Genomic DNA, 18,272 nt, shown 5'->3' with positions numbered 1-18,272 from the left:
CATTGAGAAGAGGCTGAGTTTTGTCGGCAAATGGGATCTGCAAGTTAATTGGTGTTTTCTGCAGGCTTCTGGCTGTGAAATGAAATTGGAAGCCCTTTAGCCACATGGATAATACAGGACCTGAATACAAATGTCACATGTCACCATCAGGACCCACTGTGAGACAATAGTGTTCCCACTCCAACACTGCACCATTACAGATCATTTAAATATGGGGATTACATTTAAACTAAAAGCCCCATTTGCCTTTTACTGCAATTTAAATGTCCTCTTAGCAAAAGCTAAGTGACAAATTAAATGAAAAAAGTGCCCACATTTTTAAAGCTGTAATGCAAAACAACCTTTTATTGCTTCTCATGTGCCACGAATGAATCATTATACTTGTCAACCCTAAACCAAGCCATAATTGGAGCAGCTACTGTTATCGAAGTAGGGCCGCTCTGTGACAGCTTAATAAAGCTGAAACTGTTAAATTAAATCTCAGATGCTTAACTCCTTAGCACCGGTGGATTCGATGGGTCCATTTCTGGCAATGGCCAATACACCAGAAGAAAAAAAATTCCTGGCATGAAAGCCTTAATCTGATGAAAGTGTACAAGTAAGAGTATCTCAGCCAAGTAACTGCTTCTTGGCAGAGAGATTCAGAGGCATCAGATTGTCAGCCAGATTACAAAATTTTATTTTTCTTTCATAGGATCAGATACTGTCCCCCCCCAAGATTTACAGTTTTTTGAGTATATGTGGTTTATTAAAATGCAAGTGCTAATGTTTCAAAGTTAGTTTTAAAAAATAACCTATTCATTTAGTTCTTTCTTTCATTCAAATAAATGCATGCAATCTTATATGAGGTAGCAATAGGCCCAATTTCTTTGCCCCATTCTCTAACAAAGGGATAATTATGCTCAGTTCTTTTCTAAAATAAAAGCCTATGATATTCATTTGGTCTGAGTTAATTTTTCTGATTTATGCTGTGATTTTCATAATGTAGTATGAAATAGGTTCAGATGCCTACTATTAAGATCCTGTGAATCAGTTTTTTCTATATTAATTTTACTTTTCTCTACTTGATGTATTCTCAGACATATGACAGTCTTCTCAAGATGATTATTGTTGTATCATGATCAGCTGTGAGAACATGTATATATTAAAATCTTGAGACAGAAAGCCCAGTGCAGCGCGAGAAGCTGCATGTTTGGTAGACATGACGCATGTCTGCTAGAGCTATAGAACACATACCTTTTCAGTTGTGTTCTTTACTCCAGGCAAATTTTCTGGAAAGCAGATCACAGAAATAACCCTTGGATTTCAAGGAACAGCCCAGTGAGGATTGGTGGTGAGCACACCTGCTGTTAGCCCTAGTGGCTGACTGTTCAGCACACTTAATTATTGTGGGGGGTCTTTAGGGATGAGGGAATATATTGTAACCTCTCATCTGTGTTGATGGGTCTCTTGCTTAAATGTCTTCTTAGACCACAAGTTTACTTTGCCAGGAAATGGCAATCCACTCCAGTACTATTGCCTAGAAAATCCCATGGACAGAGGAGCCTGGTAGGCCCCAGTCTATGGGGTCGCAAAGACTCGGACACGACTGAGCGACTTCACTTCACTTCATAAAACTATAGGTTATGGCTACCAGTCTATTAAAACTTAATTAAAATGGACGTCATTAGAGGAAAAAGTTAAATAAGATTTAATTACAGTTTTATCACAGGGAAAAGTCCTTAAATTTTCATTTTCATAATATGTTGTATGTAATACTTTTCCTCCCGATTTTAAACACTTTTCCTCTGAGCTGAGTCATCTGTTTTGCTGTCTGGCATGTAAAACCTTGTTTCTTAGGGAGAGGTTGGGCTGCCATCACAAGAGTCTTACTGCTCTGAGCTGTGCTCACTTGGTTCATAAGAACAAGGTGGTATCTCGAGTTTTCTTCAAAGCTTTTGATATAGACACCTAACTGTGTGTGAGTAGAAATAGCCATAGTTAGATTTTTTTAGTTTGCATTTGCTTGTATACTGTTATTGTGTTTGTGTGTGGTCGGTTGCTCAGTGGTGCCTGATTCTTTGCAACTCCAAGGACTATAAGCTACCAAGCTCCTCTCTATCCATGGAATTTTCCAGGCAAGAATTCTGAAGTGGCTTGCCGTTTCCTACTCCAGGGGATTTTCCCAACCCAGGGATCAAACCCACATCTCTTGCATCTCCTGCATTGGCAGGCAGATTCTTTACTACTGTGCCACCTGTGAAGCCCCATACTGTTATTGAGCAGTCGTTATAATAATATTCCTTGGTAGGGTGCTGGATGGATTGAGTGGGTATGAAGATTCAGTGGACTTCGAAATCAGGATAAATCTACATTGAGTAGTAGAGAACCTAGCCCACCCATTGGGACTGCATATATTGCAAAATACTAAATATTACCTACTCCATGTGGCTTCCCAGGTGAAGCTAGTGGTAAAGAACCCACTTGCCAGTGCAGGAGATGTAAGAGATGTGGGTTCGATCCCTGGGTTGGGAAGATCCCTTGGAGGAGGGTATGGCAACCTACTCCAATATTCTTGCCTGGAGAATCCGGTGGACAGAGGAGCCTGGTGGGCTACAGTCCATAGGGTCGCAAAGCATCAAACACAACTGAAGCAGCTTAGTATGCACACATGTACCTACTTCATGGACCTAGAACCTTGTCCACGCTATCATCCCAGATATAAATAGTCACTTCTATCAGCCTCTTCTGCACCTACCCACATTATTCTTGAATAAAGAAGAAAACTTATGCTTTAGTCACATATTCAAAACAGTACTCTAAATAACCGGAGGGCCTTGTGCAGAGCCAGAAGTAAGATTCTAAAGGTTTAGCTTTGAAGGTAATTGTGGAGAAATTTTATGCTATCTTATGTCTCCAGAAGCAAAAGTCTTGTAATTCCCCCGCTGTTTTGAGCCCCATACTTAGTTTTTATGGTAAAGGCAAACTCAGGCTTTGAAAGTCTCTGAGTCGTGTCCAACTCTTTGCAACCCTATGGGACTATATAGTTCATGGAATTCTCCAGGCCAGAATACTGAAGTGGGTAGCCTTTCCCTTCTCCGGGGGTTCTTCCCAACCCAGGGATCAAACCCAGGTCTCCGGCATTGCAGGCGGATTCTTTATCAGCTGAGCCACCAGGAAAGCAGTGGCTAGTAAATAGGCTAAGGAGTAACTGCTTCTCATTGAAAACTGGAAAGCATTCCAGTATAGCTTGCCATGTAAGTTGATAACGCTTTTGCTAGTGCCGTGGAGAAAACAGCAATTCCCAGAGTCCCCGTGCAGCAAAAAGATGTCAGTATAGCCTTGGAAACTTCCATGTAGCTGTAAGTGTAGTGTGTAATCCTAATGAACCACATATCAGGATTGCTCGTCACCTACCAGCTTGTCTTCCTGGGCACAGGAGAATATAATTTTACCACTTAACACTATTTCAGTGCCTTCCTGTTAACCCTTCTTTTCAGAGTCTTTTGTGTTTCCTGAGCAGAAAGAATAGATGTATTAAGTATTTGATTTTACTGCTGACGATGGTACTGGGAGTATAGAGGGAGTAGAGGTGCAGCCACTGGGAGACGTGAGACATTAGAATAGGCTTGAATGAACTGCAGAGCACTTTGTATAGAGTAATTTATTCACATATTAGTAGATAAATAGACTGAACTTAGCATGGTTTTACAGGATGTTTATGGAGGAGAGTTATAGGAAAGAAGCAATCTTCCCTGGTGGCACAGATGGTAAAAAATCTGCCTGCAATGCAGGAGACCCAGGTTCGATCCCTGGGTTTGGAACATCCCTTGGAGGACGGCATGGCAACCCACTCCATTATTCTTGCCTGGAGAATCCCATGGACAGAGAAGCCTGATGGGCTACAGTACATGGGATTGCTGAGTCGGGCACGACTGAGTGACTAACACTTTAACTTTCAATAAGAATGCTACAGAAAAAAAGGAATAACATGAGCAAACACAAGGAGAACTCAATGGGGGATCTCATTATCCAAAATGTTGTCTTTCAAGATTTTCAGTCCAGCCTTGTTGATCTTCATTGTTGCTTAAATTCAAGGGGTCGGGGGGAGGAGGAGAGAGTAGACATTACAGGATCCAAATTTTTGCTTATTTTCCTCATTGTGGTCCAGCTACTAAACTCAACACAGATGCCAGCACTTATTTATCAGGCTCTATGCTAAGCACATAATGCATACATTATTTTATTTAATTTTTAAAACAACCCTGTGAGATAGGGACAGTTACTGGAAATGAAAGTTGCTCTCTGTGACCCCATGGACTATACAGTCCATGCAATTTTCCAGGCCAGAATACTGGGATGGGTGGCCATTCCATCCTCCAGGGATCTTCCCAACCCAGGGATCGAAACCAGGTCTCCTGCATTGCGGGCAAGTTCTTTACCAGCTGAGCCACGAGGGAAGCCCAAGAATACTGGAGTGAGTAACGTATCCCTTCTCTAGCAGATCTTCCTGACTCAGTAATTGAACTGGTGTCTCCTGCATTGCAGGTGGATTCGTTACCAGCTGAGCTACCGGGGAAACCCAGGGACAGTTATGAGCCCCAATTTTATAGCCAAGAAATCTGAGCTATAAGGATACCAGATAAATTGCCTAAGGTCACAACAGCAGAACAGGAATTTGATCCTAGGTGTCAGTAACTTCAAAGACTTAACCCCTAAACTACATACCATCCTCAGCTTATTTTAAAAGATGAGTATTTCTCTCTGCCTGGCAGTCTCTCTGCTCAGAGGAGAATAGGGGCAAAGTGAAGCTTACCTTGATGGCAGGAAATGCTTTGAAAGCTGCCTGGCCTGGTCTGCCCACCCATGGCCCCACAGTTCTGTTTGCAGTCGTCAGCAGATCTTACCTAGTCTAGTTACCCACCTGTGTTCTCAGAGGCTCCCTAAGTTCAACCTCTGAAAAAAAACACATAACCCATAATGCAGAATAGCCAAGTATATGCTATTGATTAAGAATTGTATATAATAAGCATATCGACAGGGAGGCCTGGCGTGCTGCAGTCCATGGGGTCCCAAGGAGCTGAATATGACTTAGTGACTGAACAGCAACAACAGCAATCATATAGAAACTGCTTACTGCAGATGGAACACATGGAAGCTTTGCTCTCCTTTTCCAATCCCTCTTGTTATGGAGCCAGTGAAAACCCTTAGGTCACTGTCTCTGTCCTGGCCTGTCCTTACCTCATGTGGTCCACAGGCTCAGCAGACCCTCCTGCACATGGGCTGGGCTGTCCTGCTCTGAAATGGGGTTTGTGCTCCTGTCTCAGCTTCTGTTTTTCCCCTCATTATTCAGAGCTCTCTCTAAATACAGAGGCTTTGTCCATTGTATTGCTCAGGAGGCTTTGCTTCCCTCCAGCACTGTTCTCAGAATGTCTATCTGCTACTGAGTTCTCATTACTGGGGCCTGGTTTCTTTCTCCGTTGTGTGGTTCTCCTGCTTTCTGTCCCTTAAAACTGAGACCTCTGTGTTCTCGGGTCAGAGGCTTCTGGGTTCTGTTCTGCTGTGGGGACAGGAAAAGGGGTTTATTCTCTCTTGCTTTAAGTAGGCAGAGTAATTTCTAGTTTGGGTCAGAAGTTAACCCGAAAAGAGAATGCATATTTCTATACAGTGGGCAAATCTCTGCTAAGTAGCTCCTGTGTAATCCTATCAACCACCCTTCTCTTGATGGCAGCTGCTAGAGCTTAATTATCCATGCAGTACCCTGTATGAGAAAGAGTAAAAATAAAGAGAAAAATGTAAAAGTATATACTAATAGAAACTAGTAGATTCTCAGCATTACAAGAGATCTTTACAGATGACTTGATTCAATTTAACCAGTTAGAGACTATTAATGATATTCATTGTCTAAATTATTTAGGTGTACAGTTGGATGATTTTAACAACAGTTAGGGATCACCCCTTTGTGTATTTTTGTAAAACTCTCCTAAATATGGACTGCAGAGATTTTACTCGGAGTTAGATATAGTACACTTTAGTTGTTCAGTCCCCCCGTCTTGTCTGACTTTGTGAACCCATGGACTGCAGCACACCAGGCTTCCCTGTCCTTCACTGTCGCCCAGAATTTGCTCAAACTCGAGTCCACTGAGTCGATGATGCCACCCACCTATCTCATCCTCTGTCGCCCCCTTCTTCTCCTGCCTTTAATCTTTCTCAGCATCGGGGCCTCTTCCAGTGAGCTGGCTTTTCGCATCAGGTAGCCAAAGTATTGGAACTTCAGCTTTAGCATTAGTCCTTCCAATGAATGCTGCTGCTGCTAAGTCACTTCAGTCATGTCCGACTCTGTGCGACCCCGTAGACGGCAGCCCACCAGGCTGCCCTGTCCCTGGGATTCTCCAGGCAAAAATGCTGGAGTGGGTTGCCATTTCCTTCTCCAGTGCATGAAAGGAAAAAGTGAAAGTGAAGTCGCTCAGTCGTGTCCAACCCTCAGTGACCCCATGGACTGCAGCCTTCCAGGCTCCTCCATCCATGCAATTTTCCAGGCCAGAGTACTGGAGTGGGGTGCCATTGCCTTCTCTGTTCCAGTGAATATTCAGGGTTAATTTCCTGTAAGATTGACTGGTTTGATCTCCTTACTGTCCAAGGAACTGTCAGGAGTCTTCTCCAGCATCACAATTAGAAAGCATCAATTGTTTGGCACTCAGCCTTCTTCATGGTTCAGCTCTCACATTTGTACATGACTACTGGAAAACCCATAGCTTTGACTAGACGGACCTTTGTTGGCAAAATGTCTGTGCTTTTTAATATGCTGTCTATGTTTGTCCTAGCTTTTCTTCCAAGGGGCAAGCATCTTTTAATTTCATGGCTGCAGTCACTGTCCACAGTGAATTTGGAGCCCAAGAAACTGAAGTCTGCCTCTGTTTACATTTTAGTGTTCTATATTACACATGTAGTGTGCTAGTAGCATTGTTGGGACCAAGAATAAGTTCCAGTTACATTCATTTAGGCTGTCTTTCCATTTATAACATGAGTCCACTGATAGATTTTTTTCTCTCATCCATGACTAATAAGAATGTCAGAGCATTGGTATAATGTGTACTCTTCTTCCTCACAACAATTTCAGAAAAATTCTCTCCTTAGTTTTGTCACTCCCTAAAAGTTAGTATTGTGTTTGTCCTCAGGAAACTGCTGCTAAAGGGAAATCTGACCAGGGAAGTCTCCTTGCTAGAATGTGGATCTCTAGAAAGTACCATCCTATAGAACGTAGGAGGGGTAAGGGAGTGAAAACCAAGAAAAACAGGCTGGGGATCATTTCCTTTCAACATTTCTTACCCTGAAGTGGCAGCATACAAAAATTAACAAGGTCTGAGAAGCCTTATATTAAGACATCTGTGATTCCCAGGGGCTTCACGGGGAATCAAGGCTGCCAGGAGCTAGAAGGAAAGAAGCGGAAGCCAAGGGAAGACTGAAGCAGACACTTAGGCTGTTTTCTGTGTGTGCCGGCACCTAGCAAGGTGCTTTGCAAATCTTGTCATAGTTCGTTTAAGCTTAGATGGGCTAATGGGACTGGGGAGAACCCAGGGAAAGGAATAATGGTTGTCCCTTAGAAGGATGTTTCAGACATCGCCTCACAGAGCCCCCAGGGTGAGATGGGAGGGAGAAGAGTGTGATGGGAGAAGGCAGGTCCTTCTCAATCCCCATACAGTTACTTTCACCTCTCCATACGCTAGCCTTTCCACTAAGATTTCTCCAGAACAGAGGATTCTAAGATTTAAAATACATGCTTGTTAGTGATTATCTTCAATAGGCTTTTAAATAGCCACCCATTTTAGATGTATACCTAAGAATGACTTATTTATATCAATTTTGTTGTTCGGTCACTAAGTCATGTCTGACTCTTGGTGACCCTATGAACTGCAGCATGCCAGGCTTCTCTGTCCTTCATTGTCTCCCTGAATTTGCTCAAACCCATGTCCATTGAGCCAGTGATGCCACCCAACCATCTCGTCCTCTGTCGCCCTCTTTCCCAGCATCAGGGTCTTTTCCAGTGAGTTGGCTGTTCACATCAGGTGGCCAAAATATTGGAGCTTCAGCTTCAGCATCAGTCCTTCCAATGAATATTCAGGGTTAAGTTCCTTTAGGATTGACTGGTTTGATCTCCTTGCTGTCCGAGGGACTCTCAATAGTCTTCTGCAGCACCACAGTTGGCAAGTGTCAATTCTCAGAACTCAGCCTTCTTTATGGTCCAAATCTCACCTTTGTACATGACTCCTATAAAGAACCATAGCTTTGACTAGATGGACCGTTACTTGCAAAATGATGTCTCTGCTTTTTAACACACTGTCTAGGTTTGTCATAGGTTTTCTTCCAAAAGGTGAGTGTCTTTTAATTTCATGGTTGCACTCACCATCCTCTGTTATTTTGGAGGCCAAAAAAATAAAGTCTTGCACTGTTTGCATTGTTTCCCCATTTATTTGCCATGAAATGATGGGACCAGATGCCATGATTTTTTGAATATGGAGTTTTAAGTGAGATTTTTAAGCTGTTTTAAGCCAGGAGTTTTAAGTTCATCAAGAGGCTCTTTTAGTTCCTCTTCACTTTCTGCCATTAAAGTGGTATATACCATCTGCATATCTGAGGTTGTTAATATTTCTCCCGGAAATCTTGATTCCAGCTTGTGATTCATCCAGACCAGCATTTCGCATGAGGTACTCTGCATATAAGTTAAGTAAGGAGGGTGACAATATACATCCTTGACGTACTCCTTTCACAATTTTGAACCTGTCACTTGTTCCATGTCTGGTTCTAACTGTTGCTTCTTGTCTTGCATGCAGGTTTCTCAGGCAGCAAGTAATGTGTTCTGGTATTCCCATCTCATTAAGAATATTCCACAGTTTGTTGTGATCCACAAAGTCAAAGGCTTTAGTGTAGTCAGTGAAGCAGAAGTAGATTTTTTGGGGGTTTCCCTTACTTTTTCTATGATCCAGCAAATGTTTGCAATTTGATCTCTCGTTCCTCTGCCTTTTCGAAAACCAGTTTGTACATCTGAAAGTTCTCGGTTCATGGACTGCTGAAGCCTAGCTTGAAGGATTTTGAGCATAATCTTGCTGGCCTGTGAAATGAGTGCAATTGTGTGGTAATTTGAGCATTCATTGGCATTGCCTTTCTTTGGGATTGGAATGAAAACTCACCTTTTCCAGTCTTGTGGCCACTGTTGAGTTTACCAAATTTGCTGGCATAAGGAGTGCAGCACTTTAACAGCATCATCTTTCAGGATTTGAAATAGCTCAACTGGAATTCCATCATCTCCACTAGTTTTGTTTGTAGTGATCCTTCCTGAGGCCCACTTGACGTCACACTCCAGTACATCTGGTTCTAGGTGAGTGATTATATCATCATGGTTATCTGGGTCATAAACATCTTTTTTATATAGTTTTGTGTACTCTTGCCTGGAGAATCCCAGAGATGGGTGAGCCTAGTAGGCTGCCATCTCTGGGGTCACACAGAGTTGGACACGACTGATGTGACTTAACAGTAGCAGCAGCAGCAGCAACAGTACTCTTGCCACCTCTTCTTAATATCTTCTGCTTCCGTTAGGTCTATCCCATTTCTATCCTTTATTGTGCCCATCTTTACATGAAATATTCCCTTGGTATCTCTAATTTTCTTGAGGAGATCCCTAGTCTTTCCCATTCTGTTGTTTTCCTCTATTTCTTTGCAGTAATTTCTTTGAAATTAAAAGACACTTATTCCTTGGAAGGAAAGTTATGACCAACCTAGACAGCATATTACAAAGCAGAGACATTACTTTGTCAACAAAGTTCCATCTAGTTAAGGCTATGGTTTTTCCAGTAGTCATGTATGGATGTGAGAGTTGGACTGTAAAGAAAGCTGAGCACTGAAGAACTGATGCTTTTGAACTGTGGTGTCAAAGACTCTTGAGAGTCCCTTGGACTGCAAGGAGATCTAACGAGTCCATCCTAAAGGAGATCAGTCCTTGGTGTTCATTGGAAGGACTGATACTGAAGCTGAGACTCCAGTACTTTGGCCATCTGTTGTGAAGAGCTGACTCATTTGAAAAGACCCTGATGCTGGGAAGGATTGAAGACAGGAGGAGAAGGGGACGACAGAGAGTAAGATGGTTGGATGGCATCACCGACTCAATGGATATGAGTCTGGGTAAACTCCGGGTGTTGGTGATGGACAGGGAGGCCTGGTGTGCTGCAGTTCATGGGGTCGTAAAGAGTCGGACAGTACTGAGTGACTGAACTGAATTGATTTCTTTGCAATGTTCACTTAGGAAAGCTTTGTTATCTCTCCTTGCTATTCTTTGGAACTCTGCATTCAGGTGGATATATCTTTCCTTTTCTCCTTTGCCTTTTGCTTCTTTTCTTTTCTCAACTGTTTGTAAGCCCTCCTCAGACAACCATTTTGCCTTTTTGCATTTCTTCTTCCTGATGGTTTTGATCACCACCTTCTGTGCAGCGTTAGAACCTCCGCCCATAGTTCTTCAGACACTCTATCAAATCTTATCCCTTGAGTCTGTTACTTCCACTGTATAATCGTAAGGGATTTGACTTAGGTCATACCTGAATGGTCTAGCGGTTTTCCCTACTTTCTTCAATTTAAGTCTGCATTTGGCAATAAGGAGTTCATGATCTGAGCCACAGTCAGCTCCTGGTTTTGTTTTTGCTGACTGTAAAGAGCTTCTTCATCTTCGGCTGCAAAGAATATAATCAGTGTGATCTCGGTATTGACCATCTGGTGATGTCCATGTGTAGAGCTGTCTCTTGTGTTGTTGGAGGAGGGTGTTTGTTATGACCAGTGCATTCTCTTGGCAAAACTCTGTTAGTCTTTGCCCTGCTTCATTTTGTACTCCAAGGCCAAACTTGCCTGTTACTCCAGGTATCTTTTGATTTCCTACTTTAGCATTCCAGTCCCCTGTGATGAAAAGGACATCTTTTTTTGGGTGTTAGTTCTAAGAGGTCTTGTAGGTATTCATAGAATCGTTTAACTTAAGCTTGTTCAGCATTAGTGGTTGGGACATAGACTTGGATTATTGTGGTATTGAATGGTTTTGCCATTAACTTCCCTTTATATAATTTAGGTGGAAGGCAGACTGGCCAGTGATTTGCAGTAGGTGAATTTTTGTGAGGCTGCTGTAAGCTTGTCTGATAATTTTGTAACATTGTTTTTAGTGCTTAAGTTAAAAATTCCAAATTGAAAAAAGGATAGGACTCTAAAGTACAAGTGCCATCTGACATTTGATTGCTTGAAATCTTAGGGCTATTTCCTCAGGCTCTGATATAGATAGATATTCGCTCTGATAGAGATGAGTATCCAGGAGTAGTGATAGTAGTGGTTGTGCAAAATGTGGCTAACTCACTCAACTCTGTGAGCAAAGATAACCTTTGCTATGGAAATCCATGTATCTGTGGTTTTTGAGCTATGACCAGCTAGACCTTGTTGTCCTCATGTTGTGCTTCCCAGCCCCGTTTTGGATAACTTAGTAAATTTCAGAATTTGCTTCAGCAAACCTGGAGGAGAGTGTGAGAATCATTCATGAATTAGGAATCAGACTTCAATGAAAAATAGTCTTGAAATGGCTTAGGCTTAGGAAGCTACAGTCTTCCTTTTTGGAGAGCAAGGGCTGAGGGGGTTATACAGGAGGAACCTAAATAGGACCCCTAAGTCAAATATAAGCTTGAAACTGGGAGAAAGTTCTGTTAGGAGGAGTGCTTTCAAAATGATGCCAAGAGCACAGAAGTCTTACTTCATTTCTTCCCTACTCTGTTCCCAATACACACACATTTAAAGATGAGATTAATATATCCAGCCACCTATTAACCATACATGTTGATCATACACAGAAAGTGCTCTTTGCTAAACATTAGGATCCTGTATAGACCAAATAATCTGAGAGATTGTTTGTTTGGAAGCTATTAAACTACCATCTATATTTACTATTAGTAGTCCAAGGTCAGTTGCTATCTTTATTTTGGGCCATTTAAACTAATTTTTTGGCCATCCTTGTAAATCCTTGTATTAGTATCCATTTAATAATCTCATGCCACATTTTTCTTTCTTGTCTAGTAATTGAACACTGAAAATGATTCCTTTTTTTAGTTACCCAGTAAAAGTGAGAAGAAAAATATACCTAGAGTTAGTGCTCAGTCAATATTTGTGAATAAAAAGTGAATGAATGATTAAAGTGTAATGCTGGACATCTGTTTGGAAGCAGTAAGAGGTAAGCACTTTTGATGCACTGAAAACAGTGATTAAAAGGCATTGATCTTCACCGTGTCCTCAGTTTTCCTTTCCGACCCTTCTGGTTTTTCTTACCTTCCTCCCCATATGCAGAGGAATCTTCCCGGGCACCTGTGTACTGAGGAACACACACGCATGCACACTGAGATATAAACACAGTTTAGGGTATAGAAGGGCAGTGATTTCCCCTTGCCATCAGTGCTACAGGTAATCTGTTGCGTTCATCAGCCAGCCAGTGGGAAATGCATGGGAAGTGATTATACTATCATGCAAATACAGTCGGCGTGAAGCACTTGTCAAGACCAATACATCAAACTGTAATTCGGTAATAGAATGAATTAGAGGAAAATGAAACATTCTGTTCTTCCAAAAACTCAGTACACATCACAGATTCTTTCTGAACTCTATAGAAGAATCAGTGTATTAAAAACTTGTTTTTATAAGTAAAATTGCAGTTCCAGTATGACAGAATACAATACCATAAATTCATTTCCTTAGGGTTTTTACACAGCTATAGTGCTCAAGTGTTTACCTATCATCAGTATTCTGTAATCAAAGCCATTGATTATTTTTGATAGGGCTCCTGATTATCTGTTGTCCTAAATTGGTTCTCCATGGTAAGTGGAAGGAAGGTGGTTGTACCAGTGGCTCAGGGAAGCACTTGTCGGTAAATGTGGTGGACTGGTAAGACAGTGCCTTACCAGTACAGCAGGCAGATTAACGTGAACCTCGTCTTTATAGTTGCTTGTGGGAGGCACTGCCATGTCGGAGCTTAGTTAGAATGAGTAAGTGAAAAATAGAAGGAGCTCAGGTAAGACAACAGAAGTGAGGTTATATAATGTAGAATGTGTTTCAGAAAACTTTGACGTTAGATGTAATATATTTCATATGTCATGATCTATGTCAATTTGTAATATATATTCAAAAGTTCAGTAAAAATTCAATGTAAATTTTTCACCACGTTTAACAAGGCATGCTTTTTCAAAGGGGCAAATTGAGATGATTTCTGTTTATAATCAGGATTGTTTCCATTTTTAGAGCCTACAACTAGAATATAAAGAAAACGGTTCTTGGAGCCGGATGCTCTTTAAGTATGGATTCTGATCCTCGTATTTATTGTGTAGTCCTGGACAGGTGCCTTATCTTAGATAGAACCCTAGTTTCCTTGTATGTAAAATGGCATAATGCAAATTTTTGAAGCCTAAGATAAGATAGTTTAGATAATACACAACACTTTCATTCTCATTCCAAAAGGCTTTTGTCTATGTTGAGAAAGTGGACCCAGTGGGAAGCTTGGGAGAGAGGCATCCTGAAGACCTACGGAGTATTTTCAGCACTAGATTTGTATAGACTTGGAATCATGGCTGTTGAACGAACCATGCCACTGTTGATGAAGACAGTTCAGTTAAGCAGCCAGTGCAGAGGACATGTCAAATGTTCTTGCAGGTTCCACGCTTCACATTCCTTCTCCTCACTATTGACGGCCCTTACGTATCTCAAACTAAGACAATTTTCATTGTGCCCTTTTCTTTCTATTTTTTTCTGGCTTTCCTTTTCTCCCTTAAAAAGGAGAAGGGTGGTGAGTGGTGGAGGAGCTGTTCTGGTCATTTCCTATAGAACTAGGTCCTAGTGAGGTCAGATGGTGTTTGATGATTTGTGAATATTGGCCCAGTAGCACTGACACATAATACACAGAAGAACTGAACAAAAAAGATCTTCACGACCCAGATAATCACGATGGTGTGATCACTCACCTAGAGCCAGACATCCTGGAATGTGAAGTCAAGTGGGCCTTAGGAAGCATCACTATGAACAAAGTTAGTGGAGGTGATGGAATTCCAGTTGAGCTTTTTCACATCCTAAAAGATAATGCTGTGAAAGTGCTGTACTCAATAGGGCAGTAAATTTGGAAAACTCAGCAGTGGCCCACAGGACTGGAAAGGTCATTTTTCATTCCAGTGCCCAAGAAAGGCAATGCCAAAGAATGCTCAAGTTCAGTTCAGTTCAGTCGCTCAGTCGTGTTTGACTCTTTGCGACCCCATGAATTGCAGCACTCCAGGCCTCCCTGTCCATCACCAACTCCCGGAGTTCATTCAGACTCAAGTCCATCGAGTCTGTGATGCCATCCAGCCATCTCATCCTCTGTCGTCCCCTTCTACTCCTGCCCCCAATCCTTCGCAGCATCAGAGTCAATGAGTCAACTGTTCGCATGAGGTGGCCAAAGTATTGGAGTTTCAGCTTTAGCATCATTCCTTCCAAAGAAATCCCAGGGCTGATTTCCTTCAGAATGGACTGGTTGGATCTCCTTGTAGTCCAAGGGACTCTCAAGAGTCTTCTCCAACACCACAGTTCTGAAGCATCAATTCTTCAGTGCTCAGCCTTCTTCACAGTCCAACTCTCACATCCATACATGACCACTGGAAAAACCATAGCCTTGACTAGACGGACCTTAGTCGGCAAAGTAATGTCTCTGCTTTTGAATATGCTATCTAGGTTGCTCATAACTTTTCTTCCAAGGAGTAAGCGTCTTTTAATTTCATGGCTGCAGTCACCATCTGCAGTGATTTTGGAGCCCCCCAAAATAAAGTCTGACACTGTTTCCACTGTTTCCCCATCTATTTCCCATGAAGTGATGGGACCGGATGCTTACTACCACACAATTGCACTCATCTCACACGCTAGCAAAGTAATGCTCAAAATTCTCCAAGCCAAGCTTCAGTAGTACTTAAACCATGAACTTCCAGATGTTCAAGCTGGTTTTAGAAGAGGCTGAGATCAAATTGCCAACATCTGCTGGATCATCAAAAAAGCAAGAGAATTCCAGGAAAACATCTACTTCTGCTTTGTTGACTATGCCAAAGCCTTTGACTGTGTGGATCACAATAAACTGTGGAAAATTCTGAAAGAGATGGGAATACCAGACCACCTGACCTGCCTGTTAAGAAACCTGTGTGCAGGTTAGAAAGCAACAGGTAGAACTGGACATGGAACAACAGACTGGTTCCAGATAGGAAAAGGGAGTCCGTCAAGGCTGGATATTGTCACCCTGCTTATTTAACTTCTATGCAGAGTACATTATGAGAAACACTGGGCAGGAAGAAGCACAAGCTGGAATCAAGATTGCCAGCAGAAATATCAATAACCTCAGATATGCAGATGACTCCACCGTTACGGCAGAAAGTGAAAAAGAACTAAAGAGCCTCTTGATGAAAGTAAAAGAGGAGAATGAAAAAATTGGTTTAAAGCTCAACATTCAGAAAACTAAGATCATGGCATCTGGTCCCATCACTTCATAGCAAATAGATGGAGAAACAGTGCAAACAGTGGCTGACTTTATTTTGGGGGCCTCTAGAATCACTACAGATGGTGACTGCAGCCATGAAATTAAAAGACGCTTACTCCTTGGAAGAAAAGTTAAGACCGACCTAGACAGCATATTAAAAAGCAGAGACATCACTTTGCTGACTAAGGTCCGTCTAGTCAAGGCTATGGTTTTTCCATTAGTCATGTATGGATATGAGAGTTGGACTATAAAGAAAGCTGAGCACCAGAGAATTGATGCTTTTGATCTGTGGTGTTGGAGAAGGCTCTTGAGAGTTCCTTGGACTGCAGGGAGATCCAATCAGTCCATCCTCAAGGAAATCAGTCCTGAATGTTCATTGGAAGGACTGATGTTGAAGCTGAAACTCCAATACTTTGGCCACCTGATGGGACAGCTGACTCATGGAAAGACCCTGATGCTGGGAAGGATTGAAGGTGAGAGGAGAAGGGGATGATAGAGGATAAGATGGTTGGATGGCATCACCGACTCAATGGACATGGGTTTGGGTGGACTCCGGGAGTTTGTGATGGACAGGGAAGCCTGGTGTGTTGTGGTCCGTAGGAGGGTCGCAAAGAGGCGGACACAACTGAGCGACTTGAACTGAACTGAGCACTGACAAGTCAGAGGGGATGGGAATGCTACATTGTAATTAGATGAGGGCCCCAGGTTATCCAGGTAGTTATCCAGGATACCAGTTAGCTGATTTGAAATATCTGTGGTTTATGTTCTTTCTTGACCACAAAAGGGGTGGTTATTCTACTTCAGTCTTTTCTCAAAGCCTGGTTCAGTTCAGTTCAGTTCAGTCGCTCAGTCGTGTCCGACTCTTTGCGACCCCATGAATCGCAGCACGCCACGCCTCCCTGTCCATCACCATCTCCTGGAGTTCACTCAGACTCACATCCATCGAGTCCATGATGCCATCCAGCCATCTCATCCTCGGTCGTCCCCTTCTCCTCCTGCCCCCAATCCCTCCCAGCATCAGAGTCTTTTCCAATGAGTCAACCCTTCAGCCTGGTTAAGTGATAACTAATTGTATGCCCTTATGCTGTTTGACCTAAGTAATCTCAAAAGCTCTCTCTTTACAGTGTCTCTGAGGCTTTATTTTGAAATTTCCCCAGGAGTATTTTAGTGAGTTGGGAACTAGCATACTGCATTTCAAGTAAAGAGAATATTTTACCAGTTAAATTATTTTCCCAACATGGGTTACTAACATATTAAGCCCTGAAGTGTACTGAGAACGATACCATAATTAGGGTCAACAATTTTTGTGTGGTCTGACCGAAGAAATTTTGTGACTATAGTTTTGTTAGCACGACTAATTATGCCAGTGATCTTCTATTTGTGACTGCAATTAGGCATTTCATGGCCCCTAAATAAGTATAATTAGTTAATTGGATCATGCATGAAATTCTATCCTCTTGTAATAGCCTCTGAGAACAAAAATAAATACGATAAATATTATGAATTGTTTTATAACTATGGAAGCCTGGGAAATACTAAAAGTGATTGTCTTATTTTGCCTACTAGTATTTCATAAGAGGAAACATATTAAAAAGTAGAAATTAAGTTTTCCGTATGAAAGTCTTCATTTTCCACCTTTGAGACAGAGGAAGAAGGGAATCTTCCCCCCTGACCTTTCTTCTCATCTTTAGAGAAGTGGTGTTGACTGCCCTGCTGCTCTGTTCCCTGCTTCCCACAGCCGCTGCCCCTGTGCTCTAACACCGCTGTACATAATGTCTTCTGGAAAATATCTGGAATTCCAAAATGTCTTTTATTAGAAAATGTCTAGCTTTCACATTAATTACTAAATTGATTTGCATATTAACAAAAACTCATGAAGTAGAAAGAACTTTAAAAACAAGTTTTGTCTGTGAGAAATAGCAGGAGATAGAGAATGGCCAGCTGATTTATTCAGTCACATATCATAGTGCTCCACCCAGCAATACACCAGCAGGCAAAGAGCTCGCTCAAGTCACAAGTGCGTTCTCCCAGAAATGCTGATGTGAGTCCACTCTCTAAGAGGCCTTGTAATAGTACATCATCATATTTTCAGAGATATGACTTGAATAATCAATCTTGAATTGCAAGTTGAACTCTTGATTGTTTATCTGCTATTTTAATCTGCAGTGAAATTACTTATTTGCTATGCCTGTCAGCCCTGAAAAATGCAGAGTTTTCATTTGTTTAATTAGATCCTTTTAGACGGACCTGTGTAGGTTTTCATTGGGTATGATTGTGTATATGCAACATGTTGTAAGTTTGTAAGAATATAGTTAAATAAAGTACAGGGTTTATTAGTTGTACATGTAAGACTACCTCATAACTTTCAACAATAGTATACCATTTGTACTGTACTGCTAAAATATGAGGAGTGGATCAATGATTCTGTCGAAAGACTAAAGTCATTAATCTTAGAATTCATATATGCTAACTGCACATAGCAAGCCTCACTTACAGAAGTGCTTTTTGACCATGTGTCTGGGCAGAGGGCTAAACACCATAGTGTTTAAGAATGTTAGTTTTAGGGGAATGTGGGCCCTGGTAATAAACCCTGCTTCCTATCTTTAATAGTAGCACTCCATTTCTACTTGTCTCTGAACCTCCAGTTCGTTATTTGCAAAGTGAGTCTTTCTGTGAGGGTGAGATGTGATAATGTATGTAAAATAGTTCTCACAGGGTTAGTGTGAAGTATATTCAATACATGGCA

General features: G+C 41.7%; 1 protein-coding gene across 1 annotated transcript in view; it reads left to right on the top strand.

Moving 5' to 3' along the window:
* Positions 1-18,272, top strand: part of ZSWIM6 (zinc finger SWIM-type containing 6) — a 208,093-nt gene that overhangs the window by 151,824 nt on the left and 37,997 nt on the right. The gene's annotated exons all lie outside the window — the stretch shown is intronic.

This window comes from Budorcas taxicolor, chromosome 20 (genome assembly GCF_023091745.1).
Source record: "Budorcas taxicolor isolate Tak-1 chromosome 20, Takin1.1, whole genome shotgun sequence".
Taxonomy (NCBI): domain Eukaryota; kingdom Metazoa; phylum Chordata; class Mammalia; order Artiodactyla; family Bovidae; genus Budorcas; species Budorcas taxicolor.
The sequence above is the reverse complement of the archived record's forward strand: the minus strand, read 5'-3'. Positions and strand labels throughout refer to the sequence as shown.